Consider the following 26,727-nt stretch of genomic DNA (forward strand, 5'->3'; position numbering starts at 1 on the left):
GGAGTCGCTTGAACTTTTCTGCTCAGACCACCCTTGAACTGGGATCCTCCTGATCTTAGCCTCTGAATTCGCTAGAGTTGTGTGAGCCATTAGAACCCAGCTTCTCCTCTTTTTTTGTTTTTTGAGACAGAGTGTCACTATGTAGCTCCAGTTGGCTTTGAGCTCGTCTGGCTGCCTCAGCCTCCTGAATGTCAGAATTATAGGAATACACTTAACCCCCTGCCCAGAAACTGTCCTGCTACTTAAAATGGTGCCTCATGTTAGTAAAAGGCAGAAAGCTGTTTGGAATATTTGTACTGCATTTTCTCATTGAATTAACATTACCATCGTCTTAGTGGGGATTTTTTTCTGTTCTGAGACATTCTGCAAAGCTTTGATCTTGCTGAGAAATAAGAACCTCATCAATCCATCAAGTTTGCTGGAGCTCTTCTTTGAACTTCTTCGTTGCCATGATAAGCTCCTGCGAAAGGTAAAGAGCAAAGCATTCCTTCCTGCATCTCATTCTGTCCGGTAGCATTCGGAGGCCCTTGAACTCTACTTTACGTTGGCTATAATTAAGAATAGTTTCAGTAGACAAAAGCTCCACTATTGTGTGCATGCAATATGGTATTCGTGGCTAATTACTGAGTGCCTACTGTATACCAGATACTATTCTTGGTTGCTGTGTATTAATTTGTTTATTCACAAATACCCCACAAAGGGATGATGGTGATTGCCATTAGTATTTCACAGATGAAAAGTCTGAGGAACAGAGATGGAGTAACTTGTTCTGGGTTACACAGCGCCTCTGATTGGCTGTCAGGCTCCAGAACCCAAGCTTTCTACAACTCAGTCAGGGCATGAATACTCATTCTATACCCTTCTGCACAATAAAACTAGCTTTTGTTATTAAAATTTATCCATGACTTTAAGTTTACCTGTATAAAACCAGGAGCTTGAAGGCTTATGAAACAAAATTTCTTGTGGTGCTGGGAATCAAACCTAAGGTCTTGTACTTGACAGGCAAGCACTCAACCACTGACCTATATCCCAGCCGTGTGAAACAAGCAGGAAGAATTAGTTCACTTTCATTAACTTAAAAATGGTTAGCAAAGTAAGAGGAGACGAGTACTACATTAGAGTCTCTTTGCTTCTGGGCTGAGCTTCAGGCTGAAGGTGGTAGATGGAACCTGTGCTACTTGCATTCCCGGAATTAACCACATTCAGTTCGGTGCTCAGTAAATGGAGTCACTTTCCTTTTTTAAAAAAATCTGCATTTACCTTATTTTGTTTATTCATTTATCAATTAATAGACATTTTGGTTATTTCTACTTTTTGGCCATTGTGATTGATGTTGCCATGAATACTTGTATGAACACGGATGTGGAAATGAGTTTGGTTGTTTTTTTTTTTTTAAATAAGGGTTTCATACTCTTTGGTATATAAACTACTCATGCAATTACTGAGTCATAAGGTAATTCTGTGTTAATCTTTTGAGAGCAGTTTTTCCTTTCTGGCTACTTTTTGTTTCCTTGTTTGCTTATTTTTGGTCTCTGGTGGAATGAAAGTGGATGAAATTGAATCTTGTACATTGCTCTAAATTTAGCATGGTCAGATTAGAGTTGATGTGTATGTTCTGTTTCTTTTTCTCAGACTTTATACACACATATTGTGACTGACATCAAGAACATAAATGCAAAACACAAAAACAATAAAGTGAATATAGTAAGTGCCTTCTGTTTTTCCTGTTTGCTGCATTGCACAGCAAGATATTGTATTATATCAAGTCTTCTCTTTCTCCTGTTGTTCAGGTGTTACAGAAATTCATGTACACCATGCTAAGAGAAAGCAATGCCACTGCAGCCAAGATGTCTTTGGATGTGATGATCGAACTTTACAGAAGAAACATCTGGTAATAGATACATCCATTTTCCTCTTGAGAAATGGATCTCTCTCTCTCTCTCTCTTTTTTTGCCCAGCTCTGGGGCTTGAACTCAGGGCCTGAACACTGTCCCTGGCTTTTTTTTTTTTTTTGCTCGAGGTTAGCATTCTACCACTTGAGCCACAGTGACACTTCCAGCTTTCTCTGTATATGTGGTGCTGAGGAATTGAACCCAGGGCTTCCAGGGCTTGCTGCATGCTAGGTGAGCAGTCTACCACTAGGCTACATTCCCAGCCCCGGCTCTTTTTTTTTTTTTTTTAATTAATCTTGCACTCTTCATTATACCTCTGTCATAGATTAAATTAGAACTAAAACTACAGAAAACTAATAACATTGACTTGCATTTCCTGAGCAAGTACTGAGATGCTCAGTACCTCGCGTCCTAGTACCTTTGATGTATACTTCGTAGTACCTTGTCGGCCTTCAGAGCAAGTTGAGAACAACTGTCTAGAATCATTCCATTTTATAAGTAGCAAAACAGAAGGGAAGTGAATAGAATAAGAGTTTAGCTATTAGTAGGCAGAGCTGAAATTCAAACCCAGATTTGTCTAACTCCTAACCTAACCTTGTATTCCTTGGCCTGCCACTTGGGAGAGTTTGAAGTCAATTCATGCTGCTTGTATAAAATAGCATGTGGTGTTTCTCATTGGTACAGTGCTCTGCCCCAGGTCTTTTGCTGTTCTTACTAACTTTTCTTACTGTGAGCAATCTTTACTGTTGCAGAATAAGTAGAGACAGAAAAGCTTTAGTAGCATGTGTTAGTAGTAGAGGGGGTTCATTATGATAATCTGCAGGTTATCACACAGAGTACATGTCGTGTACTTTGAGTGATTCCCTCCCTCGGTGAAAGCCCTGTGGCCCTCCCCCCCTTTGCATGTAGTATTTGATGCATTTCATTATGCTGCTTTTGTGCATATGTGTAGTGTACGTTAATCTCTTCACTGTCCTAGAAAACCTTTTTTTTCAATTGCATATAATCTCCACTTAGAGGTAATTATCATTTAAAAAACACTTTATGGTGTTTCTTCCTGTTTTGTTTTTTTCCAGTACTGGGTTTGAATTCATGCCTTAACCTTAGGCAGGCACATTACCGCTGAGCCACGCGTCCAGCGCTTTTTTACGCTGGTTATTTTGAAATCCTAATATTCCCTTCCCATTGCATGTGGGATGCCGGGCGTGCCAGCTGGCTCCACTTCTTCCGTTGAGATGGAGTCTTGTTGGATGTTCTGCCTCCGTTGAACTGGAACCACCGTTCTCCTGCTCTCAGCCGCCCCCCTTGCTAGGATCGCAGGTGTGAGCCACAGTGCCCACCTCCTTCCTGATCTTTTAGTTAACATACAGTAACTATGCTTTGAACCAGTTTAGAGGCTGAATTTTGCAAAGTTGTCTTCCTTCTATTGTGTTAAATTTTTTCCCATGTACCTTGAGTGGGAGAAGGTATTCTTTTAAATCGTTAAATTAATTCTTCATCTTAATGGCTATACATTTTATGTGAGTGGGCTAAAGTCTAATTAAATGCTCCACTTGTGGTTCATTGATTTAGCATGGAGTTGGGAACATGGCCTAGTGGCAAGAGTGCTTGCCACGATTTAGCCATCTACGATGTTAATGTCAGTATTTCTTGTGTTACTTTGTGTCATTGTCTGCGGCTTGGCTGGCAGTATGAAAGAGTGAAAACTGACTTCAGAACGCTCATTGATTCCCTCCAGGAATGATGCCAAAACCGTGAATGTTATCACAACTGCTTGTTTCTCAAAGATCACCAAGGTGAGCCCACGTGTAAGGTGCGTGGAAGCACTGGCTGGTCAGTTGCTGGGGCTGGGAGGCGAGGGTGTGGAGGAAGAAGCGATGTGGGCATGCGCAGTGCTCACTGATGCTTGCTTGCTTCCTTTCTACTGTGCTTGCCTGAGTTGTCAGTATTCTTGAGAAGTCAGAATTATTATGAGCCCCTAAACGCTGTGTAGGTGATAGCTGCTGATGTTTTGCCTGTGATTCTTCACGCTTCTGTTGGGCGTGGGCACAGGTAAATGGCTATATGGACTGTGTTTGATCTTTGTATTTGAAGGATTCCAATGTCTGACTTTGGGGAATGTGGAAGTTGACAGTCGACCTTAAGGATGATTATAGAACCTGGCAAATTTTATGTAGTTAAAAATCTTTTGGGGGTTCTAGGAATGTGGCTTAGTGGTGTAGAGTGCTAGCCTTGAGCAAAATAAGCCCTAAGTTAAAGCCCCAGGACTGGCAAAAAAAAAAAAAATTCTGGTAATGTTGGAACTTGAGCACAGGACTTGTGTAAGTTAAACATGTGCTTGACTAAGCTATACTAACTAACCGTGAAGATTTAAAGGACAGATGACACCATAAAATGCTTATCTAAATTAAGAAGGAGCAGAAACCATAACACCCTTGAATTTCTTCAGTTTCTAGCGAATATATGCATAAGCTACCAAAAAAAGTATTTGTCCTGCCTGTCACTGGTGGCTCACGCCTGTCACGCCTGTCCTCCTAGCTACTCAGGAGGCTGAGATCTGAGGATCCCAGTTTGAAGCCAGCCCAAGCAGGAAGGTCCCTGTGAGACTCTTATCTCCAATTAACATATCTTCTTCCCCAGGTACCCCTCCCCCCAAGGAAAAAAAAACAAAAAACACCGAAGTGAAGCTGGGAAAAGTGGTAGAGCATGCTAGTCTTGAGCAAAAGAGCCTCAGGGCCTATGTTCAAGCTCCACACCTGACCCAAAAAAACAGAAAAGAGATAAAACATATTTGTTTTTTGATAGAAGCTAAGTTAAGTAGACTTTCCGGTTATCTTTAGATATTAGTGGCTGCTTTGACATTCTTCCTTGGGAAAGATGAAGATGAGAAACAGGACAGCGACTCAGAATCTGAGGTTGGTTTAATCACACAGGGATCTTTTGACATTTGCCAGTTCTTCAGGTTTTCCTATTGTGCTGAGTTTATGTTGTGAAATCTTTAGCTGTTCAAGTAAAAAAAAACTTATTTGTCTCATTTTTTTTATTGAGTTCTGCTTCAGTTTTGGATTCATAATCCCTTCAGTTTAACTGGCTTTATGTAAATTTAGAATTATTGCTACCACCATATTATTAAGGTGGTATTGTGTCATAGAAATAAGCTCACAGTGTGGAAAGAAAATGAAATAATGGTAGCTTTAAATTGACAAATCCAAGATTTAAGATATGATCAGGGGGCTAGGAATGTGGCTTAATGGTAGAGTGCTTGCCCAGCGTGCATGAAGCCCTGCATTCAATTCCTCAGCACCACATAAACAGAAAAAGCCGGAAGTGGGGCTCTGGCTCAAGTGGTAGAGTGCTAGCCTTGGGCAAAAAGAAGCCAGGGACAGTGCCTAGGCCCTGGTTCCAGCCCCAAGTCTGGCAAAAAAGATATGGTCACACTTTTTAGAAATATTAGAAGAAAGATTTTTTTATAGGTATAAACTTACCTTGTTGTGTTATCATTTTACTAGCTAGATCCAGACAGATAACATCTTTATTGTGTTAAGAGCAATGTATATTGATGCGAAAAATTCCACATACTGTGACTTTTTTCGCCCGATATTGTTTCCTATACATTTTATATGCACATATGTCCATAAATTCTTACACTTACACTTCATTTAAAAACTGTATATATGAAGCTGGTGCCCATGGCTCACACCTATAATCCTAGCTGCTCAGGAGGCTGAGATCTGAGGATGGCTGTTAGAAGCCAGCCCAGGCAGGCAAGTCGTGAGATTCGTATCTCCAATGAGTCACAGAAAAAGCTGGGAGTGGCGCTGTGGCTCAAGATAGAGTGCTAGCCTTGAGCAGAAGGAGCTCAGGGACAGTACCCAGGCCTGAGTTTAAGCCCTAGGACTGGCAAAAATAATAACCGGATTGTATGAGTGATGTGTGCTACTGCTTGCTTTCTTAGTGTCAGTATATGTAGATGTACTCACGCATTTAGATCTTTACAAAAACCACTACATACTTTAGAACAAATGTAGTTTTGGAAGTATTCCCCTGTTGATAGATGAGGACACCATGCATTGTTTCCGTGCAGATTTTCCTTGTTTCCAGTTTTCTGAAGTCCTTTTCTTCTTTAGGATGAAGGACCCACAGCAAGAGACCTGCTGGTTCAGTATGCCACCGGGAAGAAGAGCGCCAAAAACAAGAAGAAGCTGGAGAAGGCGATGAAGGTGCTTAAGGTGAGACTGGAGAAAGGACAGGGGACTCATAGTGTATGAAAAGCTCTCCAGCTTTTGAAGGGGCAGAGGAGCAGTATTAAGGTTTGAACTCGGTTTCTTGCTTTCTGCGTAGGAAGGTAGGTACTTACTGCTTGGGCGACCCAGCTCTCCCCTTCCTCACTTTTTTCAGTGCTAGTACTAGGGCTTGAACTCAGAGCTGTGAGTTCTCCCTTGGCCTTTTCATTCACAGCAGTTGCTCTGCCACTTGAGCCGCACCTCCACTTCCGAGCTCTGGCTTTTAGACTTTGAATGATGTCTCAAAGGTTGTTATCGAGCCATGTCTAAGCACTAATTTTAAATGAATAAGTAAACTTACCCTGGAAAAACTTGTGACTTAAAAAAAATAAATTTGATTAAGTATACTTTTACTTGTTCTGATCACAGTAGTTTCTTTTATGGTGTCTTTGTTAGACCTATCCTATTTGAAGGCTGAAGTATGTGGGCTGGGAACATGGCTTAGTGGTAGAGTGCTTGCTTAGCATGCGTGAAGCCCTTGGTTCTATTCTTAGGCACCATGTAAACAGAAAAAGCTGGACGTGGCACGGTGGCTCAAGTGGTAGAGTGCTAGCCTTGAGCAAAAAGAAGCCAGGGACAGCAGGCCCTGAGTTCAATCCCCAGGACTGACAAAAAAACAAAAATAAAATTTAAAGAATGAAGTACATGTGATATTTTATTACAATTACTCCAAAAAGCACTCATTTGTCCCCATGTGTTTTGTTTGTTTGTTTGTTTGCCAGTCCTGGGGCTTGGACTCAGGCCTGAGCACTGTCCTTGGCTTCCTTTTGCTCAAGGCTAGCACTCTGCCACTTGAGTCACAGAGCCACTTCTGGCCGTTTTCTATATATATGGTACTGAGGAATCGAACCCAGGGCTTCATGTATATGAGGCAAGCACTCTTGCCACTAGGCCCCATTCCCAGCCCTCCCCCCCCCGTGTGTTTTTTTAATGTTTGTGGTTACAAATTCTTGTAAGTCTCAAAAGTACTGATGGCTAGAACATTCCCAAGGTTTTTTGTTTGGTTTTTTAAAATTTTTTTTCTTTAGACAGGGTCTTCCTATGTTGTAGGTTGGCCTCAAACTTGCAGTTTTTCTACTGTATCCTCCCAAATGCTGGGATTTCAGGTGTTATACCACCAGGCCAGCTCTGAGGTTTTATCTTAAAAGATAAAAACCATCTTAAGTTTTTCCAATTTAGATTATTTTTAGATCTAGGATTTTTTTTCCTTATTTTCTTTTTTTGGTGCTGGGGATTGAGCTCAGGACCTTCTGCATAATAAGCATATATTCTACCACTATATATACCCTAGTCCTTTTTTTTTTCATTTTAAGAAATTATTTTTGTCTGGTTGGTTTTTGGTTTGGTTTGGTTTGTTTTGGATGGTAGTGCTGGGTTTGGATTGAAGGCCTTGTACTTGCTAGATAACTAGCCCACTATCACTTGAGCCATGCCCTCAGCCCTGTTTTTCTTTTAAGTAGCCTAATAGACTCACTTGCAGCCTTTGTTAATGCATTGCGTTCTATAGCATCACCGTCATTTGGATTGGAAAGCGTTTTCTTATTCTTTCTTTCAGAAACAAAAGAAAAAGAAGAAGCCAGAGGTGTTTAACTTTTCAGCTATTCACTTGATTCATGATCCTCAAGGTAGAGAGAATTGTGACTATCCAAGTTCCTTGTAGAACCTGTGCCTGTTTAGTTCCACTGCCAGGGTTGTCAGGGCACTTAATAAGATCCTCAGCACTTAATAGGAATCAACAAATGCTTAGCAGTTACCACTGGGTTATGACGTAGAAAATTAATGTTGTCAAGGAATGATTTCCAGTCTATATCAACATAAGGATGAACAGGTCTCTGATTTGTGTTATTTTCAACACAAAAGTAGTAAGACATTGTACTTCACTGCAAATTGGTAGTCTCTTGTTAGTCTTTTCTTTCACTAGTTTGTGGAATCCAGAAGTTTGGGAAACCCGAGTTTTCAAACAAGGCTGCCCATTTGAATTAGCTAGAGGATGTATAAATCTGAACTGAACCCCAGGATTGTGATTGGGTCGGTGTGGGGTTGTGGGTGAACATTGAGATTTAAGCGTTGTCTATACATTTGCTAACCTGCTCTCGGTGTTTCTCAAATGTGTATGTGCCCACCAAACACCTGGGGACCCGGGTCAAGTGCCCATTCTGACTCAGTAGGCTTGGGTGGCCTGAGAGGCTACGTGTCTGTGAAGGTCTGGGTGAACAGGCTGCTGCTGGTCTTCAAAGCACATTCCAGAAGCAGGACCACCGAGCATCTGTTGTCAGTCTTGGTGGTGATGCTGAAAACCTTGACACGCCTTGAGGTGTGTTCAGTGACTGGGCACCGGTGCTGGTGGATCACTTGGGTTTAGTTCGTCACCCACCCCCTGCCTGGGCCGTGCTGTATGAACATGGACTCACCGAGCACTTCTGTGATCTTGTCTTCTCCAGATTTTGCGGAAAAACTCCTGAAGCAGCTAGAGAGCTATAAGGAGAGGTTTGAAGTGAAGATGATGCTCATGAACCTCATCTCCAGATTGGTGGGGATTCACGAGGTTTGGATGCTTTGCTCCCCTTGTGGGGGGTTCGAAGTCGGTGTGGGCTTGGTGAAAGGGGAGCCCTTCGTGTTAGGTGGCACAGCCCCTACACTGCCCATCCCTGTACAGTCCGCAGAACAACACAGCCTTCCCATCTGTGGATAGTCAGTTTACGGATTACTGTTTTATGTTTTCTGTATTTATTTCCCATATCCGTTTTCCTGGCCCATCCAGTCTTCACTGACTTGTACTGCATTGCCCATTACTTAACCCTCCAAAGCCTTCCTGACTTTCAGATGTCTCTGGCAGGAAATTAGGTTTTCAGAGCTGAATCCTTCCTTTCTCTCCTCTTAAATTAATTGCTAGAGCTCCTTTGTGGTGCGTGTGTGCGTGTGAGGTGTGCACATGGGCCCCACACTGCTTTTGCACTCACTGCCATTATGGGAAAAAGGGATGGCAGAAAGCTACAGGCCAAAAAGAAACAGCTAGACAGGCTAGTGCTGCTCTGAGCATCTGCAAACATGTGGCTTCCCTTAAGCTTTTTAAAATAACAAAAGGAAGGGGGCTGGGAGTCAGACTCTGGGGCAGCTGCTTACCATGCCCAAGGCCTGGGTTCCCTCCTGGCATTCCCTGTCCCTTTCCCTTCACCCACCTTGCTTCCTCTGAAAAGTAAGAAAGTCGGCTAGTAAATACACACATCCCAGTTTAAAGTGAAAGCACACACAGGAACATGGTTATCTCCTAAGAAAAACCTACCTCTTCACTGCTTTTTCTCTATGGCTGTAGTTCCATAAGGGTCATCAGGTCAATGTATGCAGTTATTTCAGTGCAGGACTGAATTTGAACTTGATGGGAAAGCAAAAGTGATTGGTGGTTTAAGCGTAGTTTGAAGGAAATAATATTGGAGTTTTAACAGCTGGATATCCATCTTTATATCGAACCATTAGAAGAAGTATCTAATGACCCAACCGGGTTTTGTTTTGTGGCTGAAGTGGAAAAAATAAATTTATTTCCATATGAAGAACATTGAGAAAGCATAACCAAGGTTTCATTTCTTGAAACTAATCGTTTCCATTTCCTTTATAACTGGACTCTTGTGACCCTTACGTAAGTAGGCTCCAAAGTGAGTATTTTCTCTTTAAAATATGGAGAGCAATTCCTACAAGGTAGCTGGACTAGTAGACAATACAATCAAGACTGGCAGGGTTTTGGTGGTCAGATTATGTTAGTGCTATTCAGAGTTGATTTTTTTTTTCTTGTTCCTTTTCCAAAAGTAATAGAGATTGAACTGAGGGCCTCATTCCTGCTAGAGGCTCTCTCCAGCCCTGTGGTTTTGAAATAGGGTCTGCTCCAGCCCTTAACTGACTAGTAGTCTGACATTTAACTCTTGCTTCCATCTCTAAGCTAGCCGAAATGACAGGTGTTGAAGAGTGTTGTTTTGATTAACTCTGCCTTTATTCTTCGTTGATTTACTTTTTTCTTTTTTTTTCTTTTTTTTGCCAGTCCTGGGGCTTGGACTCAGGGCCTGAGCACTGTCCCTGGCTTCTTTTTGCTCAAGGCTAGCACTCTGCCACTTGGGTCACAGCGCCACTTCTGGCCATTTTCTGTATATGTGGTGCTGGGGAATCAAACCCAGGGCTTCATGTATAAGAGACAAGCGCTCTTGCCACTAGGCCATATCCCCAGCCCCTTTATTTACTTTTTTCTTCCTTTAGATGGAAAAAGAACAGTATAGGATCAGTTGAGAGAGTTCCTGTTCTTGGTTAAGAAAACAAATTGAGGGGCTGGGAATATGGCCTAGTGGCAAGAGTGCTTGCCTCGTATACATGAGGCCCTGGGTTCGATTCCTCAGCACCACCTATACAGAAAATGGCCAGAAGTGGCGCTGTGGCTCAAGTGGCAGAGTGCTAGCCTTGAGCAAAAAAGAAGCCAGGGACAGTGTTCAAGCCCTGAGTTGACGGCCCAGGACTGGCCAAAAAAAAAAAAAAAAAAAAGAAAACAAATTGAGTCATCTTTTTACATGACTACTTACAGAAACTGAAGAAAAGTGAGAAATAATTCCCAATTAGTTGATCTTGGTGATAGAGTTCCATTATGGAAACGTGAAGCCATGTCTCCGTTTCATAAATAATGAATTTGTGTATTTTTTTGCCCACAGGTTTTTCTCTTCAACTTCTATCCCTTTGTGCAAAGGTTCCTGCAGCCCCACCAGAGAGGTAAGGTACCCACTTGCCTGTTCTTTTAGTGGCCCTCACATTAGAATACCATCTAGTCTGTTACTTTGGACTCACTAACGAGTTAGGAGTTCAGCATTACTGTAGCATTCTTTCTAGAATTGGCCGTGGATTTGTTGTTCTGCTCATTAACTGTAAGAAACTATTGGTTTTCAAAGTAGTAGCAATGAAAAGTGGATGTCTCTACTTGTGTAATATAAAAAATTATAGAAGTGGGGCTGGGAATATGGCCTAGTGGTAAAGTACTTGCCTCATATACATGAAGCCCTGGGTTCGATTCCTCAGTACTACATATATAGAAAAAGCTGGAAGTGGTGCTGTGGTTCAGGTGGTAGAGTGCTAGCCTTGGGCAAAAAGAAGCTCAGGCCCTGAGTTCAAACCCCAGGACTGGCAAAAACAAAACAAAACAAAAATTATAGAAGTATAACAGGACACCCGTGGTTTGTGCCTGTAATCCTAGCTACTCAGGAGGCTGAAATCTGAGAATTGATGTTGAAAACCAGTCTGGGAAAGCCCATGAAACTCTTAACTTCCAGTTAACTACCAGAAAACCAGAAGTGACACTGTGGCTCACATGCTAGAGCATTAGTTTTGAGCAGAAGAAGTTGAGGGACAGTGCCTAAGCCCTGAGTTCAAGCCCCAGGCCTGGCAGGAAAATGATAAAAGTTTCACCTTTTATCATAACTTGATCATAATTGTTCTCATTGCCCTTACATGTGTAGCAAAGCCAATTAAAAACATCAGAGCAGGAAAAAAGATGCTCTTTGCCTTTAGACTCTACCCAGGTTAGGAAAGCAATGGACATGAACCAAGCACTGGACTAAGTATTTTCCATACTTCCTCACATGAATGCTTTGGAGTATAGAAAGAAAAAAAGAAGAGCAAGCTACTCACTAAAGGCTACTCTCTTGTGCTAAATAGTAACTCTGCTGCCCCTTTGAATAGAGAATACGTGTAAATCTTGATTTGCACTTATTCGTTCATTCAACACTGAGTGACTTCTCTGGCGCACTGCACCAGACTAGGAACTGCACAGTGACTTTAACACAGAGCCCTTACCCTTGTAGAGTTGATGTGCTCGTGCTCTGTATTAAGAGTGTGTGGTGAGGAAGGGACATTGCTAAGGTAGGGGCTTGAGGAGGCTCAAGGGAGCCATGCAGCGAGGCAGAGGAAGCCGCAGTAGCAATGGGTTGGGGCCTGAGAGACAGCCATGACAGTACCCCTTCTTCTCTTTTACGTTTTCAGAAGTAACAAAGATCCTCTGTTTGTGGCCCAAGCCACTCACCAGCTTGTTCCCCCAGAGGTGAGAACTGCTAACCTGACTTGGGGACCTAGTCCACACAGCCAGCGCCATGCCCCCCTTCCCCTTCCCCCTCCCCCAGTAGTATTGGGGTTTGAACTGAGGCCCTTGAACTTGTCAGACTGGTGAAGGACTTCTGAGCTATGCCTCCAGCTGTGTTGTTTTTCACTAGGGATTTTGAAGGTAGAGTCCTGTTTCTCAACTGAGTACATGTCTGAGCCAAGATCTGTCTACTTTAGATTTCCTGTTGTTAAGAAGTTGGGTTGTGCCAGGTGCTGGTGGCTCACACTTGTCATCCTAGCTACTCAGGAGGCTGAGAGCTGAGGAGTGCAGTTCAAAGCCCAACCGGTCAGGAAAGTCCCTGAGACCCTGATCTCCAATGAACCACCAGAAAATTGGAAGTGGCACTGTGTGGTAGAGCTCAGGGACAGCACCCAGGCCCTGAGTTCAAGCCCCATGATTGACAAAAATTGAAAAAGCTCGTTTGCACAGTTCATTGAAAGTTAAATTTCTTTTGAAAATTCTGACTTGTGCATTGACAATGTTAGGACCAGAAGAGGTCACGAATATTATTAAGGCAGGAGTGGCTCATGCCTTATCACAATTACTTGAGAGACAAAGATTAAGGAGATCAAAGTTCAGGGCCAGCCTGGGCAAAAGGCAAGAGATCCTATCCAAAATGGGGGTTGGGGTGGGGTAGCGTGGCTCAAGAGATAGGGCAAGTATGAGGCCCTGTGTTCAAATACAGTTCAAAAACTGTGTGTGTGTGTGTGTGTGTGTGTGTGTGTGTGTGTGTGTGTTTACAGTAATTATTTTTCAAAGCTATCATTCCTTCTGTTGAGTAAGAGCATTGGAATATAGGAGAGTAGGATTTAACCTGAGTGTGACCCTGGAGACTGAACCCCAAGGAAACTTTTCCATCTGTGATGCCCTTGGGTTTGATTGCTTTCAGCTCTGGAACTGAAGGCAGGTGCTGTTTCTCCAGCCTCGTCTTTGGGCCCAGGCACGCCACTTGCACTCACTTCTTCTCTCGCTCTCATGCAGATCATTCAGTCGTTGCTCATGACTGTGGCTAACAACTTCGTCACTGACAAGAACTCGGGGGAAGTCATGACTGTGGGGTATGTAGAACAACATGGTGGGCGTAGTAAACATTGTAACACACATGCGCCGTGGTTTGAACTCAGGACTTGCACTTGCTCTGCTGGTGCTCTATCACTTGAGCCATGCCTCCAAACCAGTCTTTTTTGATTTTGTTTATTTTCTCATTCTTATTATCTTTAAGTAGTTGCATTAAGGGGTTTTAGTTGTAGGTCACTTTGTATTTTCTAATTATTTTGGAGATGACATCTAGTAAACTTTTCTGCTTGGGTTGTCTTCAATCCTTAAGTCTCCCACATCTGAGTAGCTAGGATTACAGGCATAAGCCACTGACACCTGCTTTTATTATACTGGTCAGAATTTTAGGAAAGAACCAGAGAAGGGCACTTTTCCTACTAATCAGCTATTTGTCTTTTTACAATTTTACTCTATACGAAGAATTGTTGGAAAATCTATTTTTCTCTCCTCTCACTATGAATATATCTTACGTGTCACAAATGATTTAATAGTGAATCACTGTGATTTGAGGGCAGTTCAGTGGCCTTTCTGATTAATTCAAAACCACTTACAGAGTAAGTACTGCTGGGCACCGGTACCTCACACTTGTACTCCTAGCTATTCAGGAGGCTGAGGATTCTGTTCAAAGCCAGCTTGGACAAACAAGCCATGAGACTCTTTTATCTCCAGCTAGCTACCCAAAAAGCCAGAAGTGGAGCTGTGGCTCAAGTGGCAGAATGCTAGCTTTGAGCAAAAAGGATAGCGCTGAGGCCCTGAGTAAAAGCCGCAAGACTGCGGAATAGAGTCAGCCCGATTCAAGGATCATCTAAACTGTCCTTAGGAGAAAGTGACACGTTACCCAATTACATTTTATGATCCTTGGAAAAGCTTGAAGACCTATAATCCTTCTTACCTGACCTAGTCCTTCCCTCCTTCGGGCTAGCAGCAGATGCTGCCTTGCCATTTCACAGTGTACCTTCCTCTGTGAGAAAAGGTAATGGCAGTCACTGCCTGACTAAAAGTTTTAGGCTACCACTCTCACATTCTTCACCATGCTGTCATTTTAAAACCCAACTTGTATTCCCTTCGCTTTCATTTTCTTAGGTTAAACCACATAGAAGTGCTCTCTTGTTATTTTTTTAATTCAGTTTTCCTTTTCTAGAATCAATGCTATAAAAGAGATAACAGCTCGATGTCCTCTAGCCATGACTGAAGACCTTCTTCAAGACCTGGTTCAATATAAGACACACAAAGATAAGAGTAAGTTGTATGTTACTTTCAGTAGGCCAAGGATTTCCTTGTGACTCATTTTTACCTCACTATGGTCTTTTTGCTCCATAATTTCTCACCAAAAGTGTTATTTTATAGATGTAATGATGTCTGCTAGAACTTTGATTCAGCTCTTCCGGACACTGAATCCTCAGATGTTGCAGAAGAAATTTCGGGTAGTTGAGACATCCTTCTTTTGGCCTAAAGGACACAGGCCCAGCTAGGTGCCATGGCTCAAGCATGTAATCCCAGCCCTCCTAAAAACAGAGATCTGGAGGATTGCACTTTGAGGCCAGCCAGCACACACAAAAAAAATGTTAGCACGACCCCTTTTCAGTGTGGCACAAGGTGGCATGCACCTGTCATCAAGCTACGTGAGAATGATCACGATCAAGGCCTGCGTAGGCAAACACATGAGACTGCCAAACTAAAGCAAAAGAGGCCGGAGGTGTGGCTCGGCAGCAGAGCACCTGCCTAGCAAGCGTGAAGCTGTGACCCTTACATGTACCTCAAAAGCTTTTGATGCTGCTAGCAGACCGGAAGCTCTGAGGCCATTGACCACGTCCCCAGCCAGCTTCCATCTCTATCAAACGAGGAGGGTAGATGTATGTAACAGAGGTGATACTTCATTCCATAACTACAAATGTCTGAATTTTGATGAGAAAAGAATGAGGAAATCAGTGGACAGCATTCTAGATGGATTTAGTTTGGCCAGAGACATAAGCAGGCTTCTTATAATTTGATTGCTTCCATTTTTTTTAATGACTATCCTCCCAGAATTCAAAATTCTGGACAGTACTACCAATGATTACATGGTTTGCCCTCCTTCTTCCTTTAGGGTAAACCTACAGAAGCCTCTGCAGAAGCAAGAATACAGGAATATGGAGAATTAGATGCTAAAGATTACATTCCAGGAGCTGAGGTCCTAGAAGTTGACAAAGAAGAGAATGCTGACAATGATGAAGGTTCATTTTCCTTTGCTTTCCTCTCTCTCCTGTTCTTTTTCCTTTCCATTTCTGTTCCTTTCCTTCTATACTGCACCTTCAGACCCTGAAGGCTCACTTTATCTCACTGTTACATGGCAAACCTAGACACCCTGTCAGGCGTAGTTGTAAATAGACCAAAGAGCAAACAGCTGCTATTGCACTGCCTTATGGGTCACGGGGAGCCACTTTATTGAGGTGTCTACAAGGCTCTTTGACACCCAGAATCTTACACTCAGTTCTCTGAATAACTGAAACTCCTTTCTCACCTAAATCTAAATATATTTGGATGTTAATCAGATACTTGCTACAGTACAAGTTCAGTACACAAGTGCAATTTTGGTGGGTACCATTGGTTCAGCGTCACTTAGCTTTGGGAGTCTGTTCCTTTTTTGAGTATCAGGACAAATGACTGTAAGGTTTTGACTGACAGTCAATATTTGTCAATGCTTGCTTAGTTCTCCATAAATTTAAACTGAAATGGTGTGGCTTATTTAGCAGCATTACTCGGTTGTTGGTCAGTGGACTCGGAGTTGTCACTTGTGTGAGTGTTCAGCAGAGAGCGGCTGCGTGACTGAGCCCCTTCTTCATGCAGATGGATGGGAGAGTGCCAGCCTCAGTGAGGAGGAGGAGGAGGAGGAGGGTGCTGATGGCGAAAGGGTTGATGTACACCACTCTTCTGATGAAGAGCAGCAAGAAATCGTAAGTCGTGAGGTCACTCACGCGTTGACCGAGGTGGGACTTTTGCCGGGGCCCTTGGGGAGGTTGGGTTGCTGGAGCTCAGAACTCTCACTTGAGCCAGGGCTCTGTGACTTGTGTTTCATGAAGACCAAGAAGCTGAACAGCATGCCCGTGGAGGAGCGCAAGGCCAAAGCCGCAGCCATCAGCACGAGTCGGGTCTTAACTCAGGAAGACTTCCAAAAGATCCGGATGGCGCAGATGAGGAAGGAGCTGGATGCCGCCCCCGGGAAAGCGCAGAAGAGGAAGTACATCGACATGGACAGTGACGAGGAGTCCAGGTAACGCGCATCCAGTGGGCCTCCAGGCAGCGCACCTGCTAACGAGGCACCCGCGGGGACAGGAGTTCCTCCACGCCACATAATTAATTCCTTTTCCCCCTTCACAGAGGTGAACTGCTGTCTCTTCGGGACATTGAGCGCCTTCATATAAAGCCAAAGTCTGATAAGGAGACAAGACTAGCAACTGCCATGGTAAGTGGGGTCGCGCTTCCTCAGTCCTTACACTGAAAACATACAAGTGTGTACCCGTAGCTGTAGAGCTGTAAAAGTGGAAGTGAATACACATGTGTTTGATGTTGTATTGGGCGAGTTTTCACAGCTACATGTAGCCATGCACCCACAAAGCAAGATACAGCGCCCAGAAAAGGAACAGGACATACTCGCCCCGTCAGGAGGCTTGGTACATGTACTAAAGTAATAGAAATGTTTACAATCAGAGTTGGCCTCTGATGCTGTGGCTGTTCGTGTCTGCGTCCTGACTGCATTGCTTCCTACACCTTTCCTTACGCACCATTCCACGGCTTCCCTTCACCTTCTGCAGTCCGTTTATAGATTCTGAAACCTGTCTACGTAATTGTACACACCCCAGTTCTTTCTCCTCCGTTTTTCACCCACTGTGCCGCCTTCCTGGAACACCACCCTTCCTTCCTTTGCCCCACAATGTGAAACGAAACTGCTTACTTGGCTCCAGAGAGCCCCTCCGATCCCAGTGGTCTAGATTATGAACTCCCCGCACTCGGTCGCAGTCATTGCGGCCATTTGTCCACTGAGTCCAGGGAGCAAGGACTGTACCTAGCACCCACTGACGGCCTAGCACAGGAGTGTACGTCTGCACCGATTAGTGAACTTCTCAAGTGTGTTAACAAATGTCCATCTTTTTGTGCTGATAGGCTGGAAAGACAGACCGGAAGGAATTTGTGAGGAAGAGAAGCAAAATAAATCCATTTTCCAGCTCCACAAATAAAGAGAAGAAAAAACAGAAGAACTTCATGATGATGAGATACAGCCAGAATGTTCGATCAAAACACAAGCGTTCCTTCCGAGAAAAGCAGGTGAGTTCAACCTGAAATGTAGATAGCAGGAGCTGTAAGAGCGCTTGACCTTGGACACCGCCGTGTCCTCTGAGCCCCGTGGGGCCTTGCACTCTCACACACGAGAGCTGGGGGTAGGAAGCATGCAGCCTGTACCCAGCAGAGGTGGGAGTCCATCGAGGTGGCCGTCGTTCCTGTGACCAGAGGCAAGCAAGCTAGATCCCTGGGAGGCTCCTTCGTGCTAACTGGCTGCCTTGTGGTCCGTGAACATACGGGGATTGACCGATGTTAAAAAATTAGACCTAGCTTTGATACCTACTTTATGAAACGCAGTTCTCTTGTCCTTTCTGTACGTGTCCTTTTGCAAAACCTTCCTGTGTCTGTCTTGAGGGCTTCGTTTTGCTTGTCGGCTTGGGTGGGGTGGGGTGGTGGTGATGGCACTTTGACACAGAGTCCTATGGTGTCATTCAGGCCCGCCTCCAACTTCTGACCCTCCTGCTACCCGCCCAAGTGCTGACATCACATTAGACCACTGTCGTGCCCAGCCTCCAAAAGAGATTTAAAATTCTTTTTATTGTTTTCTCTATTTCTTTATTGTGATGCTACAGTTTGACCTCAGGGCTTCTCACTTATTAGGCAAGGGGTCTGTTTTTTTTTGTTGTTGTTTGTTTGTTTGTTTTTGGCCAGTCCTGGGCCTTGGACTCAGGGCCTGAGCACTGTCCCTGGCTTCTTCCGGCTCAAGGCTAGCACTCTGCGACCTGAGCCACAGCGCCCCTTCTGGCCGTTTTCCATATATGTGGTGCTGGGGAATCGAACCAAGAGCTTCATGTGTAGGAGGCAAGCACCCTTGCCACTAGGCCATATTCCCAGCCCACGTGCTCTGTTTTGAGCTGTGCTTCCAGCCCTTTTGGCTCTGGTTATTTCTGAGATTGGGTCTCCCTTTTGCCCAGGCCAACCTGGAGTGAGATCTTCCTATTTATATTTCTACTGTAGCTAGAATGACAGGTACACAAACCATACCCAGCTTCTTCTGTTAAGATGGGTTCTCATGTATTTTTTCCAAGCTAGTCTTGAACTGTAATCTTCTCAGTTGCCACTTCCTCTGAGTAGCAGATATGAGCCCCCAGGACCCCATGCGAAAAAAATTTAAGTAAAAGTTATGGATACCATGTTCTTAAACTTGAAACACTAAAGATTTTTTAAAGTTTTCAGGACAAAGAAACTAGTGCGTGGGAATTAATAGACTAAAATTCACATTTTTAAAATCTACAGGTCAGGCTGAGTGTCTGTGGCTCATGCCTGTCATCCTAGCTACTGGGGAGGCTGAGATCTGAGGATCAAGGTTCAATGAGGTCAGCCCAGGCAGGAAAGTCTGTGAGGCTTTTATAAAATTCCAGTTAACCAGCAGAAAACGGGAAGTGGTGCTGTGGCTCAAGTGGTAGAGAGCTGGCCTTGAGCAAAGAGCTCAGGGACAGGGACGAAGCCTAGAGTTCAAGCCCCACGACTAACCTATCTTTTGAAAATTTGAGTTTATTCTTGAATATTTTGGTTTGGGAGGAGTTACTGAAAAAAAATCTTGACGTGGTCTGTATCTACCTCTGCTAGTGGAATGTATGTGATCTTAAAAAAGAAAAAATACTTGTAAAAGATCTACTTTCCTGTTTGATTTAGACAGCCTATCAGCCCATAGCACCAAGATCCTTCCTTACAGACCAGAGAAATATGTTTGTTTTCTTCTTCCAGCTGGCGCTTCGAGATGCACTTTTGAAAAAGAGGAAAAGAATGAAGTAATTCAAGCCCGTCTTTTTATCCCAGAAAGACTTAAGTTTGTAATCTTACTCTGAATTTTTATAAATCAAGAACATGTGTTTACATTAAAAAGTTAAGAAGCAGTATATTGTGAAACCCACAGTAAGTCTGATAGCAATTGATGTTTTTAATTTGGAAGATAGATGACACGTGAATGTTTAAAATGTAAATAGTCGTGGCTTTCGTTTAACATTTGTACGGAGAACTTAGGAAGTGCCTGCGGTTGTCACTGTGAGTCTCATGAGCCCCCTCGGGCCCTTCACAGGTGGTGGAGAGCAGGTGTGTATTGGAGAGATGACAGTGCTGTGTAAATAGTTCTTTGTGGCGCGGGCCTGTGTCTAGGATGATAGACACGGACTGGTCTGCAGGGGGAGGAGTTGTATAGTCTCTTAAAACAAAACAGGACAGTGTTACAAGAGTAAGAGGGTCTTACTTGTAAATAGGCTTACCTGCTGAAAGCAGGTTTCTGCTGTACAGATTTTAGGGAGACACCAGCTCTTTTAGTTGATCCAGAAGATTACAGTATTGTACTTCAAAAATGGTATGTAAAGATTTTTGTGTAAGAGTTCACATTTAAATTGCCTTAACTAAATAATAATTTTGCAATGTCTGTTTTGTCATTTGAGCTTCCTGGTCTTGTTGTGTGTATGGCTTGGAGGTTTTGCGATGTGTTACTTTGGCAGTGCTGGAGATCGGAACTCGGGGCTTTCTGTGTCAGGCAGATGCTCGGCCACCGGGCCCACCCCAGCCCCGGGCTGCCCCCTCCTCCACCCTCCTCCACACCCGCTCTTCCCGGTTCCTAGTGTCAGTTAGCACTGTAGTGCTGGAGTCCACCCCAAGGGACCACAGGCAAGTTGTTGCATTTAAAAGTGGGAGGCCCTTTGGCCCCCCACTTTCCTAGATGGTCTTGTGATAAATGAGAACATTGCTCTGCGTTGCTTCAAATTAGAGTAAAGGACAGTTTTCCTCTGAGAATGAGGAAGCAGCTTCTAAAGTTTTTCTTCTTACTCCCTTTCTCCTTCCTTCTGTGGAGGTGTAGTTTTAGTAGACATTTTATGACTTTGCCTATGGTGCCCCAGATCACGGAGCGGTCCATTATCCTTAGCAACTTACTTTCTCACAGGTAGGAGCCCATGCAAAATTTATGTATTTCACACACGAAGCTGTTCCTCCTCCTTTTTTGAATTCTTAAGGGAGGTGTTTCTTCTTCATGAGTCCAGAAAGCGAATAAAATTCACTTAGGAGCTAGGCTCCACACTTGTCTGTATGTTTGTGCTGGAAGTTTTTTCTCTTGCCCCTAGATTTCCACTCAGCAAGAAGCCAAAGTCTACTCCTTATTCTGACTCTAGTTTTTAGACTGTGGCTCCAGTGCTCTTAGCCTGAGGCTTATAATGCAAAATAGAAAGATGCCTGGCTTAAAAAACTACATCTTTAGATGTTTTAGTTCTTTAACCCCAGTCTCTTATTTTTATCAGATTCCTTTTATCACTTTACAGCTATTCTCTTGAGAATGTTCCTGCTTGCTGTTGAAACACCCAGTTCTCCAGCCAGGAGCCTGGCTCGTGCCTCTTAGCTCTAGTTGTGAGGACTGGGCTCTGAGGACCAGCATCCAGAGCGATCCTGGAGACTCTGATCTCCACAGGAGAAATGCAGCCCTGGAGGTGGGGCCCGAGTGGGGATCAGAAGTGCTGAGCAAGGATCTTTCCCTCGTGGGATGATGGGGAGGGCCCTTCCCCCACTCTGGAAGTCTTGCACATCTTCCTACTTACTTTCATGGCTTTCCTTTCACCTTCAAATAAACTCACTCCACTTACCTTTATTTAAAAAAAAAAAACAAAAACAAAACAGCCCGAGGCTGGGAATGTGGCTTAGCGGTACAGTGCTTGCCCAGCACCCAGCATGCATGAAGCCCTGGGTTCCATTCCTCAGCACCACATATATAGAAAAAAGTCAGAAGTGGTGCTGTGGTTCAAGTGGTAGAGTGCTAGCCTTGAGCAAAAAGAAGCCAGGAACAGTGCTCAGGCCCCGAGTCCCAAGCACCAGGACTGGCAAATAAATAAATAAATGAATTTAAAAATGAGTCACTAAAAAGAGACAAATAACCCCCTGGACACATTCACATGCTCAAATGGTACAGTTTGGATAAAATTGGTTTAAAAAATAGTATTAAAATATATTTTACAGCCATGAGCCAGTGGCTCACACCTAGCTACTCAGGAGGCTGAAATCTGAAGATCATGATTCAAAGCCAGCCTGGGAAGGAAAGTATCAAAACTCTTATCTCCAGGGGCTGGGGATATGGCCTAGTGGCAAGAGAGCTTGCCTCGTATACATGAGGCCGTGGGTTCGATTCCCCAGCACCACATATGCAGAAAACAGCCAGAAGTGGCGCTGTGGCTCAAGTAGCAGAGTGCTAGCCTTGAGCAAAAGGAAGCCAGGGACAGTGCTCAGGCCCTGAGTCCAAGGCCCAGGACTGGCAAAACAAACAAACAAACAAAAAAACTCCTATCTCCAATAAATTACAAAAAAATTAAAAATGCAAGAAGCAGAGTTGTGGTTCAAGCAATACAGCACTACCCTTGAGCAAAAGAAGCTCAGGAACAGTGCCCAGGCCCTGAGCTCAAGCCTAAGGACTGGCGTGTGCGTACACACACACACACACACACACACACACATACACACACACAATTAGTCAGGCACTGGTGGTTCATGCCTGTAATCCTAGCTACTCAGGGGACTGAGATTTGAAGATGGAGGTTCAAAGCCAGCCCAGGAAGGAAAGTCTATGAGACTCTTATCTCCAGCTTACCACCAGAAAACTGGAAGTAGAGCTATGTCTCAAAATGGTAGAGTCCTAGCCTTGAGCAAAAAAGCTCAAGGACAGAATCCAGGCCCTTGAGATGAAGCCTCATGGCCAACAAAATAACTAAATAAATAAACAAAAATAATAAATCTTACCTATTTCTTACTACTTTTAAAAGCTAAGCACCAAAAGGCAATCATCGTTTGTGGAATCTAAGAGGAATCAGAAATAGAGAAAAGTGGAATCAGAAATAGAGATATTGGGGCTTTAGCTCAAAGCTTCCTCCTGGAGCAACACCAGAACCCTTTTTTGCTTTAGTAGCTTTTTTTTTTTTTTTTTTTTTTTGTCAGTCATGGGGCTTTAACTCAGGGCCTGGGACTTAAACTCAGGGCCTGGTCACTGTCCCTGAACCTCTTTGTACTCAAGGCTAGCACTCTATCACTTGAGCCACGCACCCCTTCTGGCTTTTTCTGAGTATTTTATTGGAGATAAGAATCTCATGAACTTTCCTGCCCAGACTGGCTTCAAACTGTGATCCTCAGATCTCAGTCTGCTGAGTAGCTAGGATTATTACAGGCATGAGCTACCAGCTCCTGGCTATGAGTATGTTTCTTTTTGAACAATGTCACCCCTTCCCTCACTCTCTCCCATTTTTTCCCTCCCACCCCCACCCACAAGCAGAAGTTTATTTTCAACACAGTGTCTAGGGAGAATCACTGCTTCATTTGTTCACCCTTTGTCCCTCCATTTCTGTGCTGTCCCCTTGCCCTCCCCAAAACAGATAAACAAACAAACAAGACAAATGGAAAATAAAAACAGCAACAAAGAAAAAAATCCTCTTTTTTCCATTTCCTGGAGTTCATTTAGATAAGTATTATTTTATATGATCAGATGCACATAGCTTTTGTACCTTTGTGATCCTCTCCTAAGAATATTCTCCTTTGGTCTCACTCTGTATGAATGTCTAGAGACCTGTGTAATTGATCATGTCTCAGTGTATTTTTTTCTTTTACCATTCAATGTGTTTATTTGTAGATTTATTTTTATTTTTGTGATGTTGGGCATTGAATTCAAGACTTTGTTGCCAGATGAGTGAGTACTGTACCAGCAAGTGATAGAAATGTTCCCATGTCAATCAAAAATAAAGTTTTAACACTGTGGAGATTGGGATGGAAGAATTACAAGTTCCAGGCCAGCCTGGGTTGGCTACACAGGGAGAAGCTGTGTACTTACTAATAAGTAAGTAGATAATTAATTAATTTTGAGGGGCTTGGGAGGTAGCTGATTAGTGTACTTTGCAGGCATGGAGCTGTGCATTCCTTTCTCAGCTGTGCCTAAAAATTTTCTTCTTGAAGAACCAAGATTTGAACTCAGGGCTTCCTGCTCTCATTCAGCGTTCTTGCTCATGGCTAACATTCTCACTTGAGCCATGCTGTCAATCAGTATTTTGCTGGCTAATTGTGATAGAGTCTCAAGGACTTTTATGCTCAGACTTGCCTCAAACCTTGATCCTCCAGATCTCAGTCTCCTGAGAAGCTAAAAACAAACAAACAAACAAAAAAAAACTATTAGAGAAAACTTTGGATTTTGTATGTGGCTTGTACTGTATGGTGCTGCTGTGAAGAGCCCAAGGTAAGGGCAGAAGCTAGGGACTGGAGATCCTGTAGATAGGTCCACGTGACATCAACTGAGCAGGTTAAAGACAGAAGAAAGAATTGACTATTAGATGCATTCAGAAGTATGTTTGTGCCGGGCAACACTGGCTCATGCCTGTAGTCCTAGCTACTCAGGAGGCTGCGATCTAAGGATCATGATTCGAAGCCAATCTGGGCAGGAAAGTCCCCATGAGACTCTTATTGCCAATTAACCACCAGAAAACTGGAAGTGGTGCTATGGCTCAAAGTGATAGAGTGCCAGCCTTGAGCAAAAGAACCGAGACAGCTCCCAGGCCCTAAATTCAAGTCCCATGACAAAAAAAGAAAGTTATTTGTCATACCTATAATCCTAGCTACTCAGGAGGATGAGATCTGAGGATCACAGTTCAAAATCATTCCAAGCAGGAAACTCTGTGAGGCTCTTATCTCCAATTAACCATCAAGGACCCAGAAGTGGTGCTGTAGCTCAAGTGGTAGAGCACTAGCCTTGAGCAAAAAGAGCTCAGGGACAGCATCCAGGCCCTGAGTTCCAGCTCCAGGACTGGCATAAGAACAAAAGGGGATTTGCAGACAGATGCAGATTAGATGCTTAACAGAACCTGCCCATTGAGCTGGGTAGACAGGTTGCGGTCCAAGAGTGGGTGGGGGGGTCCTTTCACAGAAGAAGGAGGCTTCCTATGCCCCTGAGAGGCCACAAAAAGCTGTGTGCTGGCATAGGGGCAGCATAACCCCAGGCTCTTGTGACAAGGGACTTTGGCCTTCTTCTTGGTAAGATGGGGGCAATAAGCTGTAGAAATAATTACAAAGCAGGTGTTCAAGGGAGGCCTGGAGTAACCCCAATGTGCAACCTGACCATTACCACAGAGCAGAAACCCTGAGCCAGGCAGGTGGGTAGGGACACACTTGCCATCCTAAAGCACCCCATTTTTCAGATGCTTCTAAATGCCAGACTGTAATACTGGCAATTATACCACAGAAGAGGGAAGTTTCCAGGCCTTCCCTGGGCACTGCCAAGCTAGGAGACAGATCTTGTGACTTGGCAGGATGCAATATGGAAGCAGGGTACTTTACAGGGCTGAGGCAGAATGCAGGAGCTAGGGGAACCCTTGGTCTAAGAGGGCCTACCAGAAGGTGGTCAGGAGGATGCTACAGCAGCAGAGAGGCTGGAAGTGGAAGCTACCCTGCCCACGGCAGCGCTGAGCTTTGGTCTCTGCTGGCACGTGATGCCAAAGGACCTCAACAGTACAGAACAGGTTAGCCTAGTGCTGAGGCAGGTGCACGGTAGATCCAGCATGAGTGGATTGCATAGAGAAAGTAGCCTGAGTGCATTGCTAACGACTCTTGGTGCCCACTGACATTTGGGTGATGTGTAGCCCACATCTGTTCCGTCTGTCCATTGGCACATCCTGGAGCCAGGCCTCCCCCACCTCTGAGCTGGAGGCCTCTCTGACCCGCTTTCCCTCCTTTCTTCCACTCTAGCTCCTCCATCCCTTCTCCCCACTACCATCCCAGGAAGGTTTTGAAAGTCAGTTGTACTCTGGGTGCCAGTGGCTCATGCCTGTAATCCCAGCTACTGAACAGGATGAGATCTGAGGATCGAGGATCAAAGTCAGCTTGGGCAGGAAAGTCCATGAGGTTCTTACCTCCAATTAACCCTCAGAAAATTGGAAGTAGCGCTGTGGCTCAAAGTGACAGAGCCTTGAGCTGAAGAGCTCAAGGACAGTGCCCAGGCCCTGTGTTGAAGCACCATGATCATCATCAACAACAACAACAACAGAAAGACAAAAAGGAAAAAAAAGTCAGGTTGTGCCCTATCGATACCTCATTAAAACCTAAAACCTAGAGGCTTCTCCATAAAAAGAATGCAATTGTAAAAGCCTCTGCAGGAAGGAGCCCTATGCTCCTGGTGCAACCTATACACCAAAGACAGGCTCATGGGAGTCACCCACGGGTCAAAGAATTAAGTGACAAAATTGACATGAAACCCACAAATACCCAAAGTGGGCCCTGAAACAGACATAGGCCCGTGTCTCCCCTGGGGCCTCCCTGGCCTCCCACATCTGAGGAGGTCCTCTTGGGTGCCTTAACTTCAGAGCCAGAGACTCCTCCTGAGCCCTTGCTAAGCCCCTAGTGCCCCCTGCTCCCCGCTCCCAGCAGTACCCACATGGGGACCTGGAGACTTGCTGGTGGTCCCCTTGCTGGTAGGGGTGACTCCCAGTGCTGTACCCAGATGTAGGCTATTCGCATCTGCACCTTCGGGTTTTGAGTAAGGAGAGTCCCCTGGAGGGAAGGGGGTAGTTCTTGGCCCAGGCTGCGTTCTGGTCTTCTCACAGTCCTGGGAGAGCATGCACACCCATCCATGCCTGCCAGTCAGGAGGACGGGGACCCTTCCACCAGCACCCTTGTGCAGGGCCAGCAGCAGAGCCACGTAGGACTCCATTTCTGATCTCCCCCATCTTCCACCTGGTGTCATCAGCAGAAAAGTATCTATATCATACTTTGATTCATGAGCAAAGTGATAGAAAATTATGTTATGAGGAGTATCTGGAACATAAGTGAATGTGCTTTGACTTGGGTTCCATCCTCATGGTGCCTTGTTATGTGTACACAAATGTTCCAAGTTCAAGAAACTCCAACTGCAGTCAGTACTAGTGGCTCATGCCTGTAATCCTAGCTACTCAAGAGGCTGAGATCTAAGCATTACTGTTTGAAGACTGCAGGGCAGGAAAGCCCATGAGACTTTTATCTCTAATAAACTACCCTAAAAAAAAAGGAAATGGAGCTGTGGCTCAAGTAGTAAAGGGCTAGCCTTGAGTAAAAGAAA

At 44.2% G+C, this 26,727-nt stretch overlaps 1 pseudogene; it reads left to right on the top strand.

Annotated features, from left to right (window-relative positions):
* Nucleotides 1-247: 247 nt before the first annotated feature.
* Nucleotides 248-20,213, top strand: LOC125345427 (annotated as a pseudogene).
* Nucleotides 20,214-26,727: the final 6,514 nt, after the last annotated feature.

Source organism: Perognathus longimembris, unplaced genomic scaffold (assembly GCF_023159225.1).
Source record: "Perognathus longimembris pacificus isolate PPM17 unplaced genomic scaffold, ASM2315922v1 HiC_scaffold_5662, whole genome shotgun sequence".
Classification (NCBI taxonomy): Eukaryota; Metazoa; Chordata; class Mammalia; order Rodentia; family Heteromyidae; genus Perognathus; species Perognathus longimembris.